Raw genomic sequence first — 22,954 nt, 5'->3', positions numbered from 1 at the left:
CAAATAGTCACCACCATGGGTCTGCGGTGTCCCAGGGGTCCGTGCTTCTGGGGTCTTCAGTGGCGGGTGAATCACACTGGGGTCTTTGGTGGCGGGTGATCACATGGGGGTCTGGGGTGGGGGTCTTTGATAGGCTGTGTGACTGAGGCAACAACTTCACACTTGTACAGAACTCCCTTGCGTCCTTCTTGCCCAGGGTGACGGCACGTATCCCGCATCCCCGAGCCCCCCTATGCCCGGGGCCTCATGCACTGACCGTGTGCACGCACCCACAGCCAGTCACCTGCTCCGAGCAGGCTGTTACCAGGGCCTCGCCGCTGTCCTTGGTGCCCTGTGAGTGGGTGACACCCCGCACACTTTCCTGCAAGGTCCTGCCAGCTTCATGTGGGCAAGCTTTGAGACAAATGTCCAGCCATTTCGTCCCTCACAGCAGCTAATCCTGAAAACCATTTCTAGGCACATGAAGGACAATAAAGTCACCAGGAGTAGTCAGCATAGATTCACTGAGGAGAAGTCATGCTTGACCAACTTGGTAAACTTCTACAACAAAATGACTGGCCTGGTAGATGGAAGAGCAGTGGATATTGTCTACCTGGACTTCAGTAAGACTTTGGACACTGTCTCCCATAAGACCCTGTGGTGGTTTGACCCTGGCTGGGTGCCAGATACCCACCAAAGCCACTCTGTCAATTCCCTTCTCAACTGGACAGGGGAGAGAAAATATAACGGAAAAGCTTGTGGGTCGAGATAAGGACAAGGAGATCACTTGCCAGTTACCGTCATGGGCAAAACAGACTCGACTTGGGGAAAATCAGTTTAATTTATTACTAATCAAAACTGAGTAGGGGAGAGAAGTAAGCACATGTGTAGGGTAATGAGAAATAAAACCAAATCTTAAAACACCTTCCCCCCCACCCCTCCTCTCTTCCTTGGCTCAACTTCACTCCTGATTTTCTCTACCTCCTGCCCCCGCACAGTGCAGGGGGATGGGGAATAGGGGTTGGGTTGCAGTCAGTTCATCACATGTTGCCTCTGCTGCTCCTTCCTTCTCAGAGGAGGACTCCTCACACTGTTCCCCTTCTTCAGTGTGGGGTCCCACCCATGGGAGACAGTCCTCCATGAAATTCTCCAATGTGAGTCACTCCCACAGGCTACAGTTCTTCACAAACTGGTCTCCAGCATGGGGCCCTTCCACAGGGTGCAGTCCTTCAGAAGCAGACTGCTCCAGTGTGGGTCCCCCACAGGGTCACTAGTCCTGCCAGCAAACTGGCTCCAGTGTGGGCTCCTCTCTCTCCACACACAGGTCCTGCCAGGAGCCTGCTCCGGCGTGGACTTCCCATGGGGTCACAGACTCCTTTGGGTGCATTCACCTGCTCCACCATGGACCTCCATGGGCTGCAGGGGCACAGCCTGCCTCACCATGGTCTTCACCAGGGGCTGCAGGAGAATCTCTGCTCCGGTGCCTGGAGCACCTCCTCCCCCTCCTTCTTCACTGACCTTGGTGTCTGCAGAGTCGTTACTCATATATTCTCACTCCTCTCTCCACTTCTGTTGTTCCACAGCAGGGTTTTTTTCCCTTAAATATGTTATCCCACAGTCACTACCACTGTCACTGATGGGCTCAGCCTTGGCCAGCTGCAGGTCTGTCTTGGAGCCAGCTGGCATTGGCTCTATCAGACATAGGGGAAGCTTCTAGGAGCTTCTCACAGGAGCCACTCCTGTAGCCCTCCCCTGCTACCAAAACCTTGCCATGCAAACCCAAGACAGACCCTCATAAAGAAGTATGATCAAGTATGGGCTGGATGAACAGACAGTGAGTGAGGTGGATTGAAAACTGGCTAAACAGCTGGACTCAGAGGGTAGTGATCAGTTGCAAAAAGTCTAGTTGGAGGTCAATAACTAGCAGTATACCACAGGAGTCAATACTGGGTCCAATCCTGTTCAACTTCTTCAGTAACGATCTGGATGATGGGTAGAGTACAATTTCAGCTAGTTTGCTGATGGCACACAACTGGGAGGAGTGGCTGACACACCAGAGGGTTGTACTGCCATCCAGAGGGACCTGGACAGGCTGAAGAAATGGGCTGACAGGAACTTTATGAAGTTCAACAAGGGTAAGGGCAAAGGTCTGTACCTGGAGAGGAACAACCCTGTGCACCTGTAGATGCTGGGGAAGCCCAGCTGGAAAATAGCTCTTCAGAGAAGGACCTGGGGGTCATGATAGACACCAAGTTGAATGTGAACCAACAATGTGCCCTTGCCGCAAAAAGGGCTAATGGTATCCTGGGCCGTATTAGACAAAGTATTGCCAGCAGGTCAGGGGAGGTGATCCTTCCCCTCTACTAAGCACTAGTAAGGCCACACCTGGAGTACTATGTCTAGTTCTGTCTCCAGTACAGGAGAGACAGGGACATAATGGAAAGATTCCAGCAAGGGTTTACTAATATGATGAAGGGACTGGAGGAAAGGCTGAGAGAGATGGGACTGTTTAGTCTGGAGAAGAGAAGGCTCAGAGGGGATCTTATCAATGTATATAAATACCGGATGGGAGGCTGTACAGGAGACGGAGTGCCTGGTGACAGGACAAGAAGCAATGGGCACAAACAGAAATATGAGACATTCCCTCTGAACATCAGGAAACACTTTTTTACTGTAAGACTGAACACTGGCACAGGTTGCCCAGAGAAGTTTTTGATGATGTTCAAAAGACATCTGAACATGGTCCTAGGCAACCATGTCTATGTGGCCCTGCTTGAGCAGGGGTATTGGACTAGATGACCTCCAGAAGCCCCTTTCAAACTCATCTATTCTCTAATTAAAATACATATACCTTTCTTAATTTAATTTGAAGCTCATAAAGTAGCACAAGAATACAGAAGAGATCTGAATGATATTCAGTGAAGAATGTTGAATTTGAAGGGGTTGTTCAGATTAGATTATAGATAAAATATAATAACCTGTTTTTGTGTTTATAGAGTAATATACCATAGAAATAATGATTTATATCCCTCAAAATATATTCAAATAAAGCTGTCTTATATTGTGCTCTGCAGATAGCTCTGTGAAAATCATGACAACTGTAATTGTTCTTCATGTGCAGAATGTGACTAGGGCTGTGCTTTACAGGTACAGTACTACTACTGCCCACAACAGAAATCGTGGGTGTTCATATAGCATTTGTGGATCTACAGATATTAGACTCCTTGTCTCAGTAAGTCCACTTCCAGAAAACATTCCAGCTTTGCCCAAATTCCCTGCTGAATCTGTAGCTATTGGCCCTTTCTGACCTGGTTCCAGTATGTCCAGTGTTATTGGACACCGTGGGACACTCATCTTCAAAGTTTGTGATGAGCTACAGAAGCCATATTTGAATCTTTACTAGATTTCCCCTGAACCATTTATAATTTATTCCACAAATAGTCTCCTACTTTTAAGTATAAAAATATTTAAATATAAGAATAATCAAATGCTGTGGTCTTATGTTCCTCCAAATGATTGTAGCTTTCTTTTTTCTTTAATTCCAACCACATAGTATTATCTGACTGCCAGTAAAGATAGGGGCAACTCTGATTCACTATACATTAGTAATTATGGATACAAGTTTGTTGACCTATTTACATAAGTAGAAAGTCTTATGACTCACCTTATGTTTATGATCATGCCATTTAAATTACATTTTTAGTGAAAATAATCTTCCTGGTTTTGGTTTTTGATAATCACATATTTTATGTCAAAAGATAGCCAGTTATGTAAAATTTTATGAGTGGTGAAATAGAAGGAAGCTAAAGTAATTATAAGTGTTCCATCATTGTTATTCATAGGCATCTAGAAAGTAGATTATGTGATTTCTTTTTTTTTTTTTTTTTTAATAAGAGGGGAGAATTGAATCCCGTGGTTTCAAAACTGGAATATTAACTAAAGATTTTGCTGAAATAACTTAATCCATATTAAGCAACTATACTTATATTTCAGTTTACCTAACTAGTTTGCATTTATTTTTTGATAATTGAAACTTCAGCAATTTATTGAAGTTACCAGATTCTGATCAAAATAAACTGTTTAAAATCCTTGAATTTTACATTTTTCAGAATGTAGCCTAAGTAATTATTCAGTTGAGATATATTGTTTATACTAATACTCTAATCTACATTTTTCCTCTGATGTTTGTCATGAATAAACTTCTAGAATACTTCCCCTCCATCCCAGATGTTTCAGCTACCACTCCTGAAATGTTTATAATTTTTATGTTCCTCACACATCAAAACAAGCCCAATTACTCCAATTACTGCCAAAGGGCTAGAAAAAAAAAAAAATTAAAAATCAAAATGAGAAAAATGATAAATATTTTATGTTTTGTGTTAGTTTTGGCTTGGATGTCAACTATCTAAATAATTGGTATCTCTTGAGGATTCTGAGATTTTGATAGTATTGAAAAAGTGATTCTTGTATCTTAATATTTTTATCAAATTACTGTGCTTATTCCAGAAAGTAAGGGCTTCAAATCATTCTGGGTCTTGGAGAAACTTAATCTGCAGTCAAGAATCTTAATTTAATCTTAATATGACTTCAAGGAGTCATATTTCATACTGAATATATGTAGGAGATTGGTAGTACATTCCCAATGTACAGTTCTGTTTGTGGCCTAAACTTGCTTGCAAAATATATTCTTTTTAGTAATTTTTAGGAAAAAAATCTCTCATTTTAAGGAGCAACCAGATACAGGAGGGCAAAACCTAATTCAACAATCATCAGAAACAGATATTCCTGGGTCATGGTGGGATTATTTAGACTCTTCAGACTTTGAGCATTTCGGACTTGGAGTAAAATCCAGGTAGTTGTACATCACCTCTACATGTGTCTCACAGTAGTCCAGCTGTTTCAGACAGGACACCATGTCACTGTTGCCTTGTTCGTTCACAAGGGAGTGAACTTCAGCTTATCACCCTATATTGGTTTAGAGGTCAGAGCTGGTTTGTATTTAGTCAGCTGAGACAGCCTGTGGACATATCTGTCTGTTCACAAAAGAGTATGTCAACATTACTTAGAGCTTGCTCGGGGATATTTTTGTCAAGATGTCACAGCAGCACTATTGTATGTTTATTGTTTAAATAATCAGCTTAATTTACCTATAAATCTTAAATTACATAAATCTGTCTCAAGGGCTAAATTAAAATTTCTGAACGTTTCTGATGGATAGATATTCTGGATTATGATTTTTGATCTAAATGTCCCCTGAACAGAAAAACCTTGAGAAAATAAAATGGAGATATCCTGAATCGAGAAAGGATTGTCTTTAATTTGCTTCACATAATAGTACTAAATATTTTTTGCATAGTTAATAAAAAAATGTTTTTGTTCTTACCATAGAGCAGTATTCCCCTTTACCTGCTTAATACAATTCAGTTTTTCTATAAAGAGATTAAACAGCATTCCTTATTAATGTATTTAATTGCAAAACATAGATTGCTTTGCTAACCGTAAGTTGCATTCTTTAAGCAATACGAAAGAAAATCAAATTATCCCACCAGAATGATAATTACATGTTTGCAAATACACTTCAAGATACTAAATTAAAAGTTGGCCTTGCTTTGACCAGAGGGTTGAAACAGATGACCTCCACCAGTCCTTTCCATTCCAAATCTTTCTATGATTTTGTAATCGCTAATTTAAAGCGCAACTAAGGGATAATTTCTAATCTTTTTCCTGAAGCATTTCCTGAAGCTTGTTGGGTCAGCTTCATGCCTTGTGCCTTAAATAATGGGGGAAAAAAACTTGGTGTGGAGAATAGACATTGTAAACATACATTTTATTAGCAATGGTAATATTGACTCTGCAAGTTTAGAGTGAGGCTGCTGTGCGGCTGGAGCTGAAATTTGGAGTTTATGACTACTGTTACCTTGTGGACTACCCTATCGCACAAGGAGGGAAAAGACTGTAGTGCTGCTGCTGCCCCTTCCATCAAAGCCTGCCTTCCAGCTTACACATCAGTTCAATCTCACATTGGAGCTTTTAGACTGCTTGTGAGGACTGCAGTCCTACCCTGTCACTATTTTCCAAATAAATGTTTAGTCCTCCATTGGCATCTTTTCTCTGAGGAAGTCTTCCCGAAACAAGAACAGAAGCAGAAAAATATCAATGGCTGATATATCTTAATAAATCCAAAGCAGGAGAAAGACATGGAACAATACCTGTCTTACAGTTAAAGGTACCATTTTTAGATGAACTCTGGTTATCCTGACAGCTGGTAAAAAGATGATTCCTCCTAAGACAGTCAGCTTAATTAGCAGCTCAGAAAGCCATCAGTGGCAAAGGGGGAACTCATTTGGCTTGGATATGAAAAAGTGCAGTGGTTTTTGAATTGTCTAGTTTCTGCAAAATAAGGCAATTATTTTTCTAAAAATCCACTTATTCTATGTTTATAAAGAAAGCTTTTCTAACAGAATGCTCTTTTTTTTCTTTCATGGTATAACTTCAAGAAGGTGATGGTTATTGGGGAAAGGGGGAATAACATACCCTGAGCTGCTAGGAGACTTTGAATTATAGGACAGGGCTCTGCATTGCAGTACAGTGCTTTTTGCATTTAAGATGCTTTGATTTAACAGGTTGTGGTATGGATGTAGATACAAAGAAGAGTTTGCATGGAAGTTTTGAATTGTATCACAAGGTTTCAAAACAAAGAAGTCAGTCTTTGCTCTTTGGAAGAGGTTCCATGAACACCTAATTGTTAAAGTTTTATGTAATTTAACATAATATGAAGGAAAATTCTAGTTTTTCACCAAATATTTATGAAATTGTCAATTAGTGATTTATTTTTATTATTATAGCATTTTCACTCTGTTCATCTGCGCAGCAGAAAAGACTGAAATCAAAATATAAATATTTGTGAGACATACATATATTGCTTTGTTGGAAGAAGAAGATCTTTTTCAGATTCTGTCTTATTCATTTTCTGCCTTTATAGCGTACTTTCCACTTGTTTAAATAAAATTGACTAAAACTACTGTCAGCAGTTTTGGCTGAGAAGAATAATGATTTAAGCAACAAAGCACACTTGATCATCCTACTTCCTGAACTGGAGAGTCAATATTATAGTTACAGAAAAATCACATTAAAACTTAGAGCCAACATGAAGAATTTTAGTTGTTTTTATAATTGGATTAGCCATGTTATAGGTTACATATACAAAGAGGGAGAAAGACAGAGATATTTCTGGTGAAAGTATAATTAGTTGTTAATTCAAATCATATTGTCATGTGCCCATCTAAAATGGACTTCTTTAAGCATTGTCATACCCAACTATAGAGAAGTGAGAATGTTGTGTTTATTTTTCACTAACATTTTATGTGCCTCTTTTTATCAGTGTAATATTATCCTGCCTGGCTGGCTAGTGTTAAATCAAAGGAGTTTGTCTAAGGAAAGCCAACAAAAAAGAAATAATGACAGTGATATTAAGCTTTACACAGACAGTGTAGAGAACTATTAGTTGGTGAATGCACTTTCTGCCTTCAGCTAGATGGTCTAGGTTTACTCATTATAGGACTGAACCTAGGATCAGTCTAAAACCATGAAGACCCAAGAGCTGGAAAGACTGTCAGCATCAGTCTAGTTAAGAGGCAACCACACAGCTGTGCAAGGTGTGAAGCTTTATCAGCCAGGATATTCCCAGGGCCAGGAGCAGGATACCTAGGGTGAACAGAAAAAACAAATGTGTCTAAGAGCAAGGCATTGTTAAGTTGAGGAAAAAAATAAATTTATCTAAGAGCAAGGCATTGTTAGGTTGTTATAAAAGGTTAATCCCCACACATACAAAGGAGGTGTAATGCCAGATGGGGAAACCCTAATAACCTCATCAGAGACTTGAGTTCCTGCCCTGGCCCATCCCAGTGCTGTCACAGGAGGGCCATCAGCCACATGGTGTGGAGGTGACACCCGTCACCATGAGTCAATGGGAGCAGCTCTCCAGAGCACCTTTCAAACTGAGAAGGATTATTGTTTATGGAGATGTAGGGGATGTAGGGGAAGAAGATGTCTGGACTGTACAACATCTTGGGATGTTTCGGGGAGGAACCAAAGGAAGGAAAAGAAGAGGTCAAGGTGTTTTGGGGAGGAACAAGTATGGGGGAAAAAAAGCAATAAGGGGATGAAAGGGGCCAGTCATCTGTAAACAAGTGTCTGATCAGTACGCTTGTCTGGCCATGACCTGCACATGCTCAACACAGTCTGTTCTGTCTTCTTATTAAACATCATTTCTAACTGTTTTCCAGAGTGAAGGGACTCTCTTATTTGTGTGCATGTCTGTGTATGGAGGTCTATGTGCCAACAACTGGCATGGGACCATGTGTCACAGGGGGCCATGAGCTTGGGATGCCAGCAACTGGAGAGCCTGGAGAGTGTGTGTGTGTGTGTTTATCAGTTTATGACTGCTAGCCAACATTAAGCTGCACTAACTGGTGAGTAGGATAAGAGTCTTGGGACCCAGCTACTGGAGAAGCTGTAAGTCTGGAGAGACAACAGGGTTTGCAGGTTGGCTACTGTAGGGACCAGGGGGCCTGAGGCAGCTACTAAAGAGAGACCACTACTGTAAGTAGCAGTAAGGCCATAGATCTGGACCAGCTACGTGATAGACTCACCTGCATGTGTGTGACTGGTGTCCTGGTTTTGACTGGGATAGAGTTAATTTTCTTCCAAGTAGCTGGCATAGTGCTGTGTTTTGGATTTAGTAGGAGAACAATCCTGATAACACACTCATGTTTTGGTTGTTGCCAAGTAGTGCTTACCCTAGTCAAGGACTTTTTCAGCTTCCCATGCTCTGCCAGGTGCACAAGAAACTGGGAGGGGACACAGCCAAGATAGTTGATCCAAACTGATGCAAGGACTATTCCATACCATATGACGTCGTGCTCAGCATATAAACTGGGGGAGTTGGCCAGGAGGCAGCAATCGCTGCTCGGGGACTGGCTGGGCATTGGTCAGCAGGTGGTGAGCGGTTGCATCACTTGTTTTTCCCTGGGTTTTGTTTCTCTCTCTTGTTCTCCTTTTCATTACAGTTTTTATTACTATTATTATTATTATGGGTTTTGTTGTTATTGTTATTATTTTTTTTCAATTATTAAACTGTTCTTATCTCAACCCATGTCTTTTCTTACTTTTGCCCTTCCGATTCTCTCCCCCATCCCACCAGGGCCAGGGGAGGGTGAGTGACCAGCTGTGTGGTGCTTGGTTGCTGACAGGGGTTAAACCACAACAACTGGTCATGAGGCAACTAGGACACCAGGGGATGCAGGGGCCAGCAACTGGGCAGACCTAGTATCTAAAGCTAGTTCCTGTAGGGATCCATAGCACATGTGTCTATGTATGTGAGAGGAGGCCTGAATATCAGTAGCTGGATTGGGGCTACAGGCTCTAGAGTTCACACACCCAAATGCCAGCACCTGGATGATCAGGGGATCTAGTCACCGGATAGACCATCTACTGGAGGGATCCATGTGGTATACATGTGTATATTTTCTAATGATAGGCTTTCATTCTGCTCAGCCCAAAAGCAGAACAGGGTGAGGTAATCTGTGCTGTTTGTGGCTGTATGAATGCTGTGTTTCCTGTCTGTGTTGATTACTGTGTGTATATGTATATATGGTGTGGGTAGTAGTGGCTGTGGGGGTGTATATCTGTGTGCGCGCACCTGTTGGGACCCGGGAACTGGGATCTGTGGCAGCCATGCCTCTATCAGGCTACTGCATTTAGCAGCTCCTAGCAGGCATAAAATCCCTTTTGGTTTTGTCTTTTGTTGGCTAAGGGCCTCTGGGTAAATAGACTATACGTTTGTAAAAATATATACCTTTGGGCAAAGTTATCTGGGAAGAGGTGGGTGCTGCCTGGCTAGAGTCCTTTCTGCTCACTTGCTGAGCAAGCTAGGTATTTCAATCACTTTGGTTTAGGAGCTACAGGTAATCATTTGTGTCATTATGTGACCAAACAGATGTGCCCTCTTAAGAGGCTACACTCCTAATTCAGTCACAAGCTGACTAGAACAGGAGGAAGATCATGTGAGGCATGACTGGATCAGAACATGCTGTAGTCTCTATATACCTACCTCTCTAGACATGGTTATAGAGGTGTTTAAATCTTTTGTAGAAGCCTGATCTTACTGAAGGCAAGATCTTACTAGTACAAAACAGAATGTGAATACTGTTGGTGAACAAATTGCTTCAGTTAACAGAGGTGTTCTTTGGTGAGATGGAGGAATTCAAGACTGTAACTTGAAGGGTGCTCTGGGGAAGTGCCAAAAAATTGTCTAAATCTGCACATATCAGTACAGTGAGCTTTTCTCTAATCACATCATTGAGGGTTCTTTTGATATTTTATCATTGGATGTTGCCTGTTCATTGCTGAAATAATAAGGCATTTTCATAACAAACAGCATACTGAGCTATTTCAAATCGCACTAAACTCATCACTCTATGGGTTATCACACAACATTTCACTTCTAGTTTTCAGTCACTGGGATCTGCTATTTTTGCTGCAGATTAATAACTGTATTTAGTATCTATTTGTCTAAAAGATTTGTTGAAATAGCACATTATCTTTGGTTGGAATTTGGATGCAAATTCACCAGGTATATTTATGAGTTTGCTGCTTAACCAGTAACACATGAATAATATCAAAGACAAGGAAGTAATTCATTGATGTATTGTTTATACTTGCTAAATACCTTTGCAAACTGAATGAATCTGAAGCTATCAGTCAAATATTTCAGCACTAATGTGCATTCTCTGGGCTGGCTATGAAATTACCCTATATTCTGACTAACTATTCTGGGTTTTCTTGCAAGGAGGATCATATAAGAATTTCATGGATTATCTGTTTGCAGCTATTAGTGACACATTACATTTCATTGTTGGTTTTGATAATGTCCAGGTCTTTCCCTGGGGCTGAACTTATTGCAACAGGCATTAGCAGGTAAACTGAGAGGGTTAAGAAGGGATTGTCTTGCTGTAAAAAAACATTTGCAGAGGTCTGTTCTAGTTGTGTTGTTATGAGGTATTGTCACTTAATTTGGCTAAATGTTCAGAGTCAGAAAAGAATGCTTCTGGCTTTACATTAAATGAAGGTCTGAGTAGCCTTCTTTCCCAGTGTTGACTAATCATGTATGCAAAATGTGCAGGAGCATGGAAGAGGAAGGTCCTTACAAAGTATCCATTATTTTCTGAACTTAAGATGTTGGTTCTACTGTATGACGCTAAATCTTTGCTATCTCTATTTAAGAGATTTTATCGAAGTCTGCAAATTACAAGGTCCTCAAAAATTTACATTTTAATTTATCTTCATAATATGATCCTTCTGTTTTGTTTTAGGGCCACATTCAAAATACTGTATGGATTGTAGCTCTGAACTTCAGTGTAGGAGCTATGTGTGAAGCAGTTTCTCTGCTATCAGAGGAAGGACACTGATTAATGATCATGGCAAGAGGTTTCTATGCAAGAGATAATTAAGGGCAGAACTCTTCAATCTGGAAAAGAAATAACTGAGAAGGATATTGGAAAGTTCTGTAGTTATAAGGAGAGATGGGGAGAAAAGTGTACAGGTTTTCATTGCTCTTTTCTTCTTGTAGTAGAATAATTAGGGAGCATTAAATGAAGTTAGAAAGTAGCAAGTTCAGAACAAATGAAAAGAGGTTGTCTTTTCCACAGATTTTGTCAGCCATAGAACTCCTTGACATAGGAAGCTATCCATGCTGAAAGTCTGCATGGAGTTTAAAAGGATCCTGAACAGGTTTATGAACCACATAGGGCCACAAAAATGATCTGAGGGCTGGAACACCTCTCCTATGAGGCCAGGCTGAGAGAGTTGGGGTTGTTCAGCCTAGAGAACAGAAGGCTGCGAGGAGACCTTATGGCGGCCTTTCAGTACTTAGAGGGGGCCTACAGGAAAGATGGGGAGAATCTTTTTAGCAAGGCCTGTTGTGACAGGACAAGGAGTAATGGATTTAAACTAAAGAAGAATAGATTTAGACTAGACATAAGAAAGACATTTTTTACAATGAGGGTGGTGAAGCACTGGCACAGGTTGCCCAGAGAGGTAGTGGAGGCCCCATCCCTGGCAACATTCCAGGTCAGGTTGGATGGGGCTGTGAGCAACCTGATGTAGTTAAAGCTGTCCCTGCTCACTGCAGGGGGGTTGGGCTAGATGATCTCTAAAGGTCCCTTCCAACCCAAAGCATTCTATAATTCTGTGGTTCTATGATTCTATGAACAAAAAATCCATTTAAAGTTACTCAGTGCTTAAAACAATCTCTGGTTTAGGAAGCACCTGGGGAACAAATGGCTGAAGGTTGGAAGAGTATAGATATAAATATAAATATACATATAAATATGTAGGTATTCTTATACTCCATAGGCTTATGCTGTTAATCATAGTCTTGGCCTGACCCTCTGCAGTTGCTGTTATGTTCTTATGTTTCTTTGACTCACGTGTTCCTGCAGCCTTATTGCCCCAAGGATTGATATACTTTGGCAGGGTGTCCCTGCTTATTGTCTTACCTATTAGAGGGTAGAGAGAGGAAAAGACATATTCTCCCTTTCTTTGTGAAGCATCAGGACTCATACATGTGTCAGTTCCTATGCATCTAATGGATACAGCTTGCAGCACAATCCTAATTAGTAATATATTCTTAACATGAATAATAGGAATTTTGGAAGCATTTGAAGCTAGAATCAGATCATAGAGTTCTGTCCTTTAATATTGGAGACAATTATACCCTACAATTCCCCTAACTTAGGAACTTAATAATATACTCATTGTTCCCTGTTAGAGCTACACAGCTCTTCTGCCTCTGTTACACATACAGGCAGACTGCTCCAAAACTTTGATGCTTTGAAATTTGTTTTGAGCTCCACCCATTCTTTCTATGCTACTATTTTTCTTGGGTTTGAATAGTTCCTTTTCTTTCTGGTAGCTATCTTCTGCTGTGTTTAAGCAGAGGAGTATTCCCTCTTAGCTTTATTGTGCTAGGATGAATAATTTGAATTTTCCTCATTTCATTCCATAAACTGAATCCTCTATATTCTCCTAATCATGCTGATATCTGTTTTCTGTTCCTCACCTCCTGTTTAAATTCATCTTCTTGAACTCAGATTATCAAAATTGCTCAGAGTTCATTTTAGGGTCATAGCAATGCCTTGTATTTTTCACATTAATACCACTGTACATTTCTGTATACTTCTGACATACTTTAGGATCAGAATCACATTTACATTTTCAGTACCATGTTGTACTGATGGCTCACATTCACCCGTTTTTGGTTTCTTAACACTCCTGGTATTTCCCTTCCTTGGGTTGCAGTGGAAAATTCTTGTTTATAACAGAAATGCTCGATATCAAGCTCTAAGTGCATGGCCTGGCACCTTTTTCTCAAATGTCATCTTGTCGTACTACCTTTCTCCCTCTTCCTTGCAATTCTACCCTCCGCTGATTGTTCCTCCAAGTGTTTTACTGTTTGTTCTCTTTATCAAAGCATAAACATCACAAAATATGCATATTAAGAAAATTCTAATGCTTTGTTTAAGTATTCCTTCATTCATTCACTTCCTTCCTACAGTGCTCAGTAAGTTTATTACATAGCTCATCATGAACGAAACAGGGACACATCCATCATTCACTGTGCAGTAAGCAGGTGAAAAGCGTATGTGTGTATGTGTATATATGTATGTTCCAGCTGTTGCTGCTTGAGGACAGTCCTCCTATTGATCCTGTAAGATTAATAAAATGGGCGCATCACTTCATCTCAGCAGAGCTGCATATGATGGAATCGCCTACACCTATCTTTTCCCTTTTAAGTAAAGCCTAAATAAATCTTAGTAAAAGCCCTTAACAAAGACTGTATTTACAATTTAATATTATTTGACATTCATGAATTTGGCAAAATCTTTTTGTATACAAACAAGATTGGAAGTAGAAACAAACAGCTTATTCTTTGCAAAAATAGCATGTAGTCATGCAGTGAATCAGGAAAACTCCCATTACTGGAAGTAAATTAATAGCATTTACATTGTTCTTAAAGAGATGTTTAATTTGTTAGAGGTTTTGTGTTGCTTTTCTCACTTGGCACATGAAGTGTTAGAAGGGAATGTTGTTTGAACAAAATCGAATTTGTTCTGTTTGTATTGGAAAGTGTCTGGTTTTGAAATGAACACGCATAATGGAACTAGACAGGAAAATGTATATATCTTTCACCCTAGGGAATACTGTTCAGGGTCTTACATAATTGCTTCTGGCTGCTATTCTTTATTTACTTATATCTCTCCCCAGTTAAAAAAAGATAGCTTTGCAATCTCAACTGATAGAATATCACATTATTTCATATCATGTGAACTCATAACTCTTTTTCCCTGCTGTAATATAATAAGCCAAAGGAGGAAATAAGATTGGCATTGCATTGTACATGGCTGTTTTCAGTGTAAGTTCCAATAAGATTCAGCTGCATTTCCACATCACCAAATACTGTTCGATATATTTAAATAATGCTGAGCTGCAAGATGGATTACTAAGGCCAATTGAATTAATCTCCAGATGATTTTTTCTTTCTCATGCATAACTATGTTGTTCTGTGTTTTTATAACAATAAGGGTCTGGAATTACAGAAATCATAGAAACTGCTTTACTCTCCTGATTGCTCTAGCAAGACTTGACCATTCTCAGATATCGGTTTGTTAGTGCTTTAAAGATAATAATGGATCCATTTGGAACCATTTTTTTTTTTCTAATCAGATGTCTGATTCCACTTTCCTCCGCCTTGCAGAATCTTTAGGCTCAAGTTCATCTCCTTGCCCTTCATCAGTCAAATGTCACCTTTAATTTCTTCTGGAATTTGGTCCTTTTGTTTGAACAGCTGTGATCATACAAGAACTATTCCCTTAGTTGTTTTGGACACGGTTCACTCTGGCTTCAAATGTCTTTTTTGTTCATGTTATAGACAACAAGCTATATTACTGTGAACTGTTGCAAAACACCTATTTTAAACTCAAGTGCTCTCAATACTTGCCAAATCAAAGTTCATAATGGAGATTTTATACTGCATATACATATGCTTCAGTGTACAAATCGACTTGCACTTTTACTGGACAATTATTACTTAATCATAAGAGAAAAAGAAAACTGCATGATCCACAAAACTAAAAAAATAACTGACTCTTTATGACCCTCATCTTTCATTTTATGTAGGTAGTTGTTCATTATAATGTTAAGTGGACCAGAAGATAAATGTTGCTTAAAGCATAACTTTTTATAAATATGGAAGTTCTACAAATTTATATCTTTTCTCCAGGACAACCTGTTAAGGGGGGAAAAAGAAAAAAGTTTAAAAATGTAAATAGAAAGTTTAGGCGGGCTCAATTTATTACATCATCCAAATGTCACCTTGAATGTATGTGGCATGCACAATAAGACAGCCTAACTGAAAAAAAAAACCAAAAACAAAACCAGAGAAATTTCCTTCAAAGCCAGTGTAAACATTTTCTGAAGAATGAGAAAGACTGTGTTTGAAAGCCAAAGACTTTTGATAACTTTATATATATACACAGTTATGTATCTATATATGAAGTCATATATATATTTAAATGATGACATATATAAATCCATATAAAAATAATGACAGCAACAGCAAAGCACACCACAAAAGGTTCACACACTGTTGTGAGCAATACTAAAGTAAGTCCTTGAGCAAAGACACAGGTTTCAAGCCTGGCAGTCCCCAGCTTTTTTGATTTTTTTTTTTTATTTATGCATGATCACTGAATGGTATGGTAAGGCAATTCAAAAATTTATTTTTTAGGGAATATAAAACCTGCTTGACTTTGTATCTAACCCTCTAGCTTTGCCTTAGGTGAAGGAGGGCTTAAGAATAATTATGCAAAGTAAATGTAGATGAAAATACATATCCACCAATTGAAAAAAAAAGACAGGAAAACTATAACAGCAGAGGTACTTAATCTGGATCCTGTTTCTACCTAAGTCATGAAAAAAATTAATGTGTTTTAATTGTCAGTAATATTTACATGATTGTTTAAAAGTTTAAACCATTCCTAAGGAAAGAAAGCTTTTGACCCATGTATTGGCTGTGCCTTATGTTGGAGTTATAAAAAAGGTCTTATCTGGCAGCTATTACATTAACAGGAAATTTAACTTAAAAAAAGTACATAAACCCCTTACCTGATTATAGAATCATAGAATCATAGAATCGTTTAGGTTGGAAAAGACCTTTAAGATCATCCAGTCCAACCATTAACCTACACTACCAAGTCCACACTACCAATCAAGGGTAGACTAGGCTAAACCATGTCCCAGAGTGCCACATCTACCCATTTTTTGAACACTTCCAGGGATGGTGACTCCACCACCTCTCTGGGCAGCCTGTTCCAATGCTTGACTACCCCTTCCGTGAAGAAATTTTTCCTAATTTCCAACCTAAACCTCCCTTGGCGCAGCTTGAGCCCATTATAAATCAATCCACAATAAATTCTATGATGTTAACTGATAATTTATTTGTTACCTATCAGGTCTTATTTATGCAAAGTAAATAGGTTCAACTAGACTATACAAATATGTTTTTTTACTTCTTTTGTGAATAACTTAGAATCGGGTTCCTGTTTCTACCTGCCTATGTATAATGGCAAAAAAAAAAACCCTGCACAAACACAACTACAGTGAAAATATTGAGAATTAAATTTGTAGCAGCTGTGCCATTTGATTCCATTTCTTGAAAATCTGATATTTTGTCCTGCTGTTTATCTGCATTTTCCTGTCTAAACTTTATGACAGAACTTGCCTAATTATCTTCTTTATTAAGTATAGCTCTGACAGTCCAAGTAATGATAGCCCATTACCTCTCAGCTTAAATTCTGTCCCTATGGTTTTGTTGTTAGAAACATAAAAGTATTATTAGCAAGTATTCTCTTCTGCTCCTATGGAAAGATGGAATACTAGTCAAAGGTCTATATTTTCTTCCAACTGTATTTCAATCCCACTCTTTTTTCTCTGCGATTGTTTTGTAAGATCATCTACAAATAAAGGAAATTATGTTTGCAAGTTAAATGCTCCTGGCCCTTGCTAATTTCTTTGGGTTTGATTGCTATTTCTTGGTTTGCATTTTATGTATTTCTTCTTTTACATTATGAAATTGGCTCTTCAGTTCTGCCCTTCTCTTGTTTTACAGCAGCTACCACAGTAAAGGAAGAAAAACAACCTGGTAGATGGATACTTAAATGATGTCTGCATGTAGTCCTTTATTTTATACCTCTGTACTGCTCCTTGTTATCGGTGGAAGTAGTGGCAGCAACAGTATATCCTACCAGTTGTGTTATATGAACACTGAATCATTTGCTGTGGTCTCTCATTCTTCGTTAGCCTTTGGTACCAAGATTTTTGTTTCCCTCCATCTGCTACTTCTTCCACTGTCTGCAGAAGTCTTTCTGGCTCCTGCTGATATCCTTTCTCTTGACCTAGAAGCTGATGTCCATTTTCCGCTCCCCTTATTGCCTCCCTATTCTTAGTATTTATTTTCACCTTGTCCCCAACTTTAAAAAGTGGCAAGTACACAGCTAGCAAATGTTAATTGTCACCTTTTAATTCTGGCTCTCATGTTCTCACCAGGACTCACATTGCACCAACTTCATCATTGTAGTATAAATTATTATTAATAGTAATCTTCACTGCAAAACCATGCTATGCAAAAGCAATTACAGCTACTTCAAAGAAGGAAGGCATGGTGGGTTAAGCTTGGCTAAAAGCTAAACTCCTACCTGGTTACTCACCCCCTCCTCTGCCCTCAGCAGGAAGAAGGGATGAAATATGAAAAATGGGAACAATAAAACTCCTGGGTCACGACAAAGACAGGGACATTGCTTACTGATTACTGTCATGGGCCAAACAGATGCGACTTGGGGAAAATTAATTTATTGCCAATTAAAATAAATATTTTCATGTAGTGGGGAACAAAAATACAGCTATTACACATCTGACAGGTATAAAACCATCTTTCTTCACCCCATTCCCATGCTCAGCTTCACCCCTTCACTCCCAGCTCCCGACGAGGCCAGGCTGAGCAAGTTGGGGCTGTTCAGCCTGGAGAAGAGAAAGCTGCGGGGAGACTTTATTGTGGCCTTTCAGTACTTAAAGGGGGCCTACAGGAAGGATGGGGAGAATCTTTTTAGCAAGGCCTGTTGTGACAGGACAAGGAGTAATGGTTTTAAACTAAAGGAGGGTAGCTTTAGACTGGATATAAGGAAGAAATTTTTTACAGTGAGGGTGGTGAAGCACTGGAACAGGTTGCCCAGAGAGGTGGTAGAGGCCCCATCCCTGGCAACATTCCAGGTCAGGTTGGATGGGGCTGTGAGCAACCTGATGTAGTTAAAGCTGTCCCTGCTCACTGCAGGGGGGTTGGGCTAGATGATCTCTAAAGGTCCCTTCCAACCCAAAGCATTCTATGATTCTATGATTCTATGACTCATCTAACTCTTCCCCTGCCCTGAGGGGTACAGGGGGATGGGGCATGGGGAGCTGCGGTCAGCCCATAACAGCCCCCCTCTGACGCTCCTTGCTCCTCACACTTCTCTCCTGCTCCAGCCTGGTTCCTCTCCACTGGCCGCAGTTTCTTCAGGAAATACCCACCCACCCCAGCGGGGTCCCTCCCGGGGCCGCAGGGGCACCTCTGCCGGGGCGCCCGGGCCCCCCCTGCCCTCCTCCCGCTCTCCCCTCGGGGCTCGCAGGGCTGTTTCTCCCAGGGTTTCCCTCAGCCCCGGCTGCCGGGCAGCTGCACTTTTGCCCTTCCTCCCCCAGGCTTTCCCCGAGGCGCCCGCCCGGGGCTGAGGGGCTCGGCCCTGCCCTGTGCTGGGGCCCTGGGAGCTGCCTGGAACTGCCTGGAACCAGCTGGAACCGCCTGGAATCGGCTGGGGCCGCCTGGAACCGGCTGGAACCGGCTAGGGCTGGCTGGGGCTGGCACGAGGCAGCCCTGGCCGCTCCCCATGGCCAACGCCTCGGCACATAAACCCCATTCAGGTGGTAATAGAGGGAGGAGGTCAACCACTGACCATTTCAACACTTTCTTTTTGCCAGTAAAAGTTTAAGAAAAGTACTTACTGAGAACTATCTACATATGTGAAAAATATTGCACATTTTGTTCTACTTGATAGCTAATAAAAATTAATACATCATGTCAATATTGTATTATAGAAAAAGAGAACTCTGTACTTTAAACTGTAATGATGATCAAAAAGAAGAAAGTTTGAAAAGTATGAAAAAAACCAGGAACAGAAGATTGGCAAAAAGCTATTTGATGACCTACCTGGCTGCATAATCTTCTTTGGGTGAAATACCTTTCAGGATTACTAGCACACACGAAAAATCCTTCCAAGTGTGCATCAAAGTTTTTTGAGCAATGTGTGACAAAAAAGAGGATATTTTATCTAAAAAATGTAAACAAGAAGAAAAAAGGTAGTTTATATGAAAACGAAGCCCTCATATCTCTTGAGAAAAATTTGTCTTTATTATATGTAAACATAGAATTTGTATTCTATTCTTGTTACATCATAAACATTAAGAGAAACAGTATAAACAGAAACTTTATTTCACATTCTTGTGCTTCTTTTTTTCAGCCTCCTATTTAATTTGAATAACTAACTCCTGATACTACCATTTGCTCCTAAAAGGTTTTGCATTTAGTTTCAGCCTTTAAATGACTTCATTTTGAACTGCATGTGTTTCCCTTTAAATCCATTTACTGTTGAGTTTCCAAGGTATTAAAAAAAGATCATTTATCCACCTTTCTTCTTCTAAAAATTATTTTCTGAGGTCCTTTCTCTGTTGGAACAATTTGAAAAGTGACTTTGCATAAATTATATGAAAATCATCTAGTCTTTTCTGAACTCAGAGACATTTGAAACATTGGCTTTGAAAATTGGCACTGTATGAAAATTATGGCATGAAGCTGTGCATTGTATATACCTTGGCCACATTTATCAACATAAACTGTGAATGATTTATATCTAGCACTAGGAGCAGCTGGGAATTACATCCATTTACATTTGGAGGCAATTCCCAGCTGGTGCTAGTGCTAGAAGTGCTTCAGACGGAGTGGGAACTGTTAAACTTAGTGGACTATATGTAAATAATCAGATTTCAAGGTAAAAGGATATCCTGAATTGCAGAGGTAGGTATTTAGCCAGGTTAAATTCTAGTAAGTCTGACAGGACCAACTGTGAACCAATTTTTCTTCTAATGAATTAACAAGAGTATGACTGAGCTTGATTAATACAGACTAATTGGATTTCTTGAAGTCTTTTAGTGAGGTCCATCATCAAAGATTCTTAAAGATGTTATGGATTAACTTTGCATAAATAAATAACAGGTTAAAAGAAAAAGGTTAAGAATGAGATGGCAAAGTTTCCTAAGAGTACTAAGTTGTTTTGTTCAGTGAAGAGAGAGGTCAGCATGAAGAACTGCAGAAGGATCTTGCAAAATAGGATGACTAGACATTGGAGTGATGTGGAATTGAATACAGACAAAAGTGAAGTGATACAATGCAGTCTATCCTAACTATACACCTGAAATGATATGTCCTAAGCTGACCATTATCAGTCAGAATGAAATCTGGGGGTTATAACAGATCACTTCATGAAAATGTCAGCTCAGTGCTCATTAGCAGTCAGAAAAAAACAACCTATATGTTCAGAGTAATTAGTATAGAAGGAGAAATCTGAGAACAACATTGTGCTGTTATGCTATCATATAAATCCATGTTGTTCCCATATTGTGAATTCAGCATACTGTTCTGTCCCCCACCATTCTAAAAATAATACAATAGGACTAGAAAAAGTCAGTAAGGACAGTCAAAGGTTTGAATAGCTTCTGCACAAGAAATGAGTAAGCGGACAAGTATCGCTTACCCTGGAAAAGAGATGCCTCATGGAAACTATGACAGAGGTTTTTAAAAACATATAAGTGGCATGTGGAAGGCAAATTGGGCTTTATTGTTCCTTACGTGAACTGGAGGCTGGCTGGAATCAAGCTGGCTGGAAGCAGCTTCAAAACAGTCCGAAGGACTATGGTCCTTCTGGCAAAAGATGCTGGAGCAGTGGAGCTCTGCCAGCAGGATGCTGCGAATGACCCAAGAGGCCCACACAGCCTCACAGAAGAGAAGACTGCAGGGGACTGCAACGTACAGAAATTCTCCCTCTTGCCCAGTGAGTTCCTCAGGTGAAAATTGCTAGAGGACAGGAAAGTTCCCAAAGACTTTTGCACTCTTATGTACCAATCTGCTTTGGAACACTGTCAGTAACAAGTTAGTAAGTGAATTCCTTTATTTCTTATGTCTTACCGTCTGAGAGGACCATGTCTATTGACTTCTAGCCTTTGCAAGAGTATTCCTTTTCCAGATATACAGGAAAGACCCTGGTTATAGTAAGTGTTTGGAGCAGGATGAAAGTAGGAATTTTTTTCCTGTTACAAGTGAATAAGTTATTTTGAATTAAGTTTCTGAATCTAAATAAAGTGGTTCTTTTTTTTGAAGTTGTCATAGTTTAACCCTGGTAGGCAACTCAGCACCACATAGCCACTTGCTTGCTATCCCCCCGTGGAACGGGGGAGAGAATTGGAAGCGTAAAAGTGAGAAAACTCATGGGTTGAGATAAAGACAGTTTAACAGCAAAACCAAAAGTTGTGTGTGCAAACAAAGCAAAGTAAGGAATTCATTCACTACTTCCTATCAGCAGGCAGATGTTTAGTCATTTCCAGGAAAGCAGGGCTCCATCATGTATAATGGCTACTTGGGAAGACAAACACTGTAACTCTGAACATTCCCCCTTTCCTCCTCCTTCTCCCAGCTTTTTATTGCTGGGCAGTTGGGGTGAGCTGTGCTCGCTGTGTCCCCTCCCAACTTCCTGTGCACCCCTAGCCTAATGGCTCGTGGGGCAGCATGAGAAGCAGAAAAGGCCTTGATGCTGTGCAAGCACTGTTCAGCAATAGCTAAAACACTGGTGTATTATAAACACTGGTTTGGTCAGAAATCCATAACATAGCACCATATAAGATACTATGAAGAAAACTAACTCTGCCCCAGCCAAAACCAGTACAGAATTTTAATTTATTTTTAACATGTGAATGTTGCCTTGAATCTAAAATATTTATTTTAAATCAAAGTAATAAATTGTGAGAGACTGCACAGAAAGAGCATAAGAATAGATGACCTATGGTGGGAATATATCTATAGAAATGAACTCCAGTTAAACAAAGAGTCTTAAGACTTGTGTAGACTCCTTTCTGTTTTGGATTAATTGACTATGGGAGCTGTCCTTTGGGACACTTAAAAACTAAGCTGAAAACACTTTATAATGGAAATGTATTAATGCATTCATCCTTGCATGTACTTCTATTAGATTTACTCAGGCAGTATTTGCCTGCTAATACAATTTAGTAGAAAAAAGTACTTTATGAGAGCTTCAAAACCTTGTTTAGTTAGTTGCTGTATGGAAGACTACATGGTTAAAATCAGTTTGCGATGGTTTGTGGCTACCGCAAGAAGGTTTAATTCTGTCTTTTTGTGTTGAGGTGCCTGTTCAACAGACTGAATGATTTTAAGGAATTCTTAGGATAGGGAATCAGCAGTCCTGTCAGATGAAGGTGGTGTTTCTCCTTAAGTGTTAATGACTTTTTCAGAATGAGTTTGTGGGTTTGGGAAGCATTCAGTGAATTATTCTTCTGAATTAATTCAAAGGTAACCCATTACCCTTAAGCTGATTTAATTCCAAGCTGAACATCAGACTGCTGGCATCATGAAGTGCCTGCATAATTACAAATATATTTATTGTTATGCACTATAGTACCCTGACTGCTTCATCTATAATATATGCTGAGAATATTTTACACTGTGAACGCCAATAATTCAGCACCAAGAAAACAAAATTTTCAT

Source organism: Pelecanus crispus, chromosome 2 (genome assembly GCF_030463565.1).
Source record: "Pelecanus crispus isolate bPelCri1 chromosome 2, bPelCri1.pri, whole genome shotgun sequence".
Classification (NCBI taxonomy): Eukaryota; Metazoa; Chordata; class Aves; order Pelecaniformes; family Pelecanidae; genus Pelecanus; species Pelecanus crispus.
The sequence above is the reverse complement of the archived record's forward strand: the minus strand, read 5'-3'. Positions refer to the sequence as shown.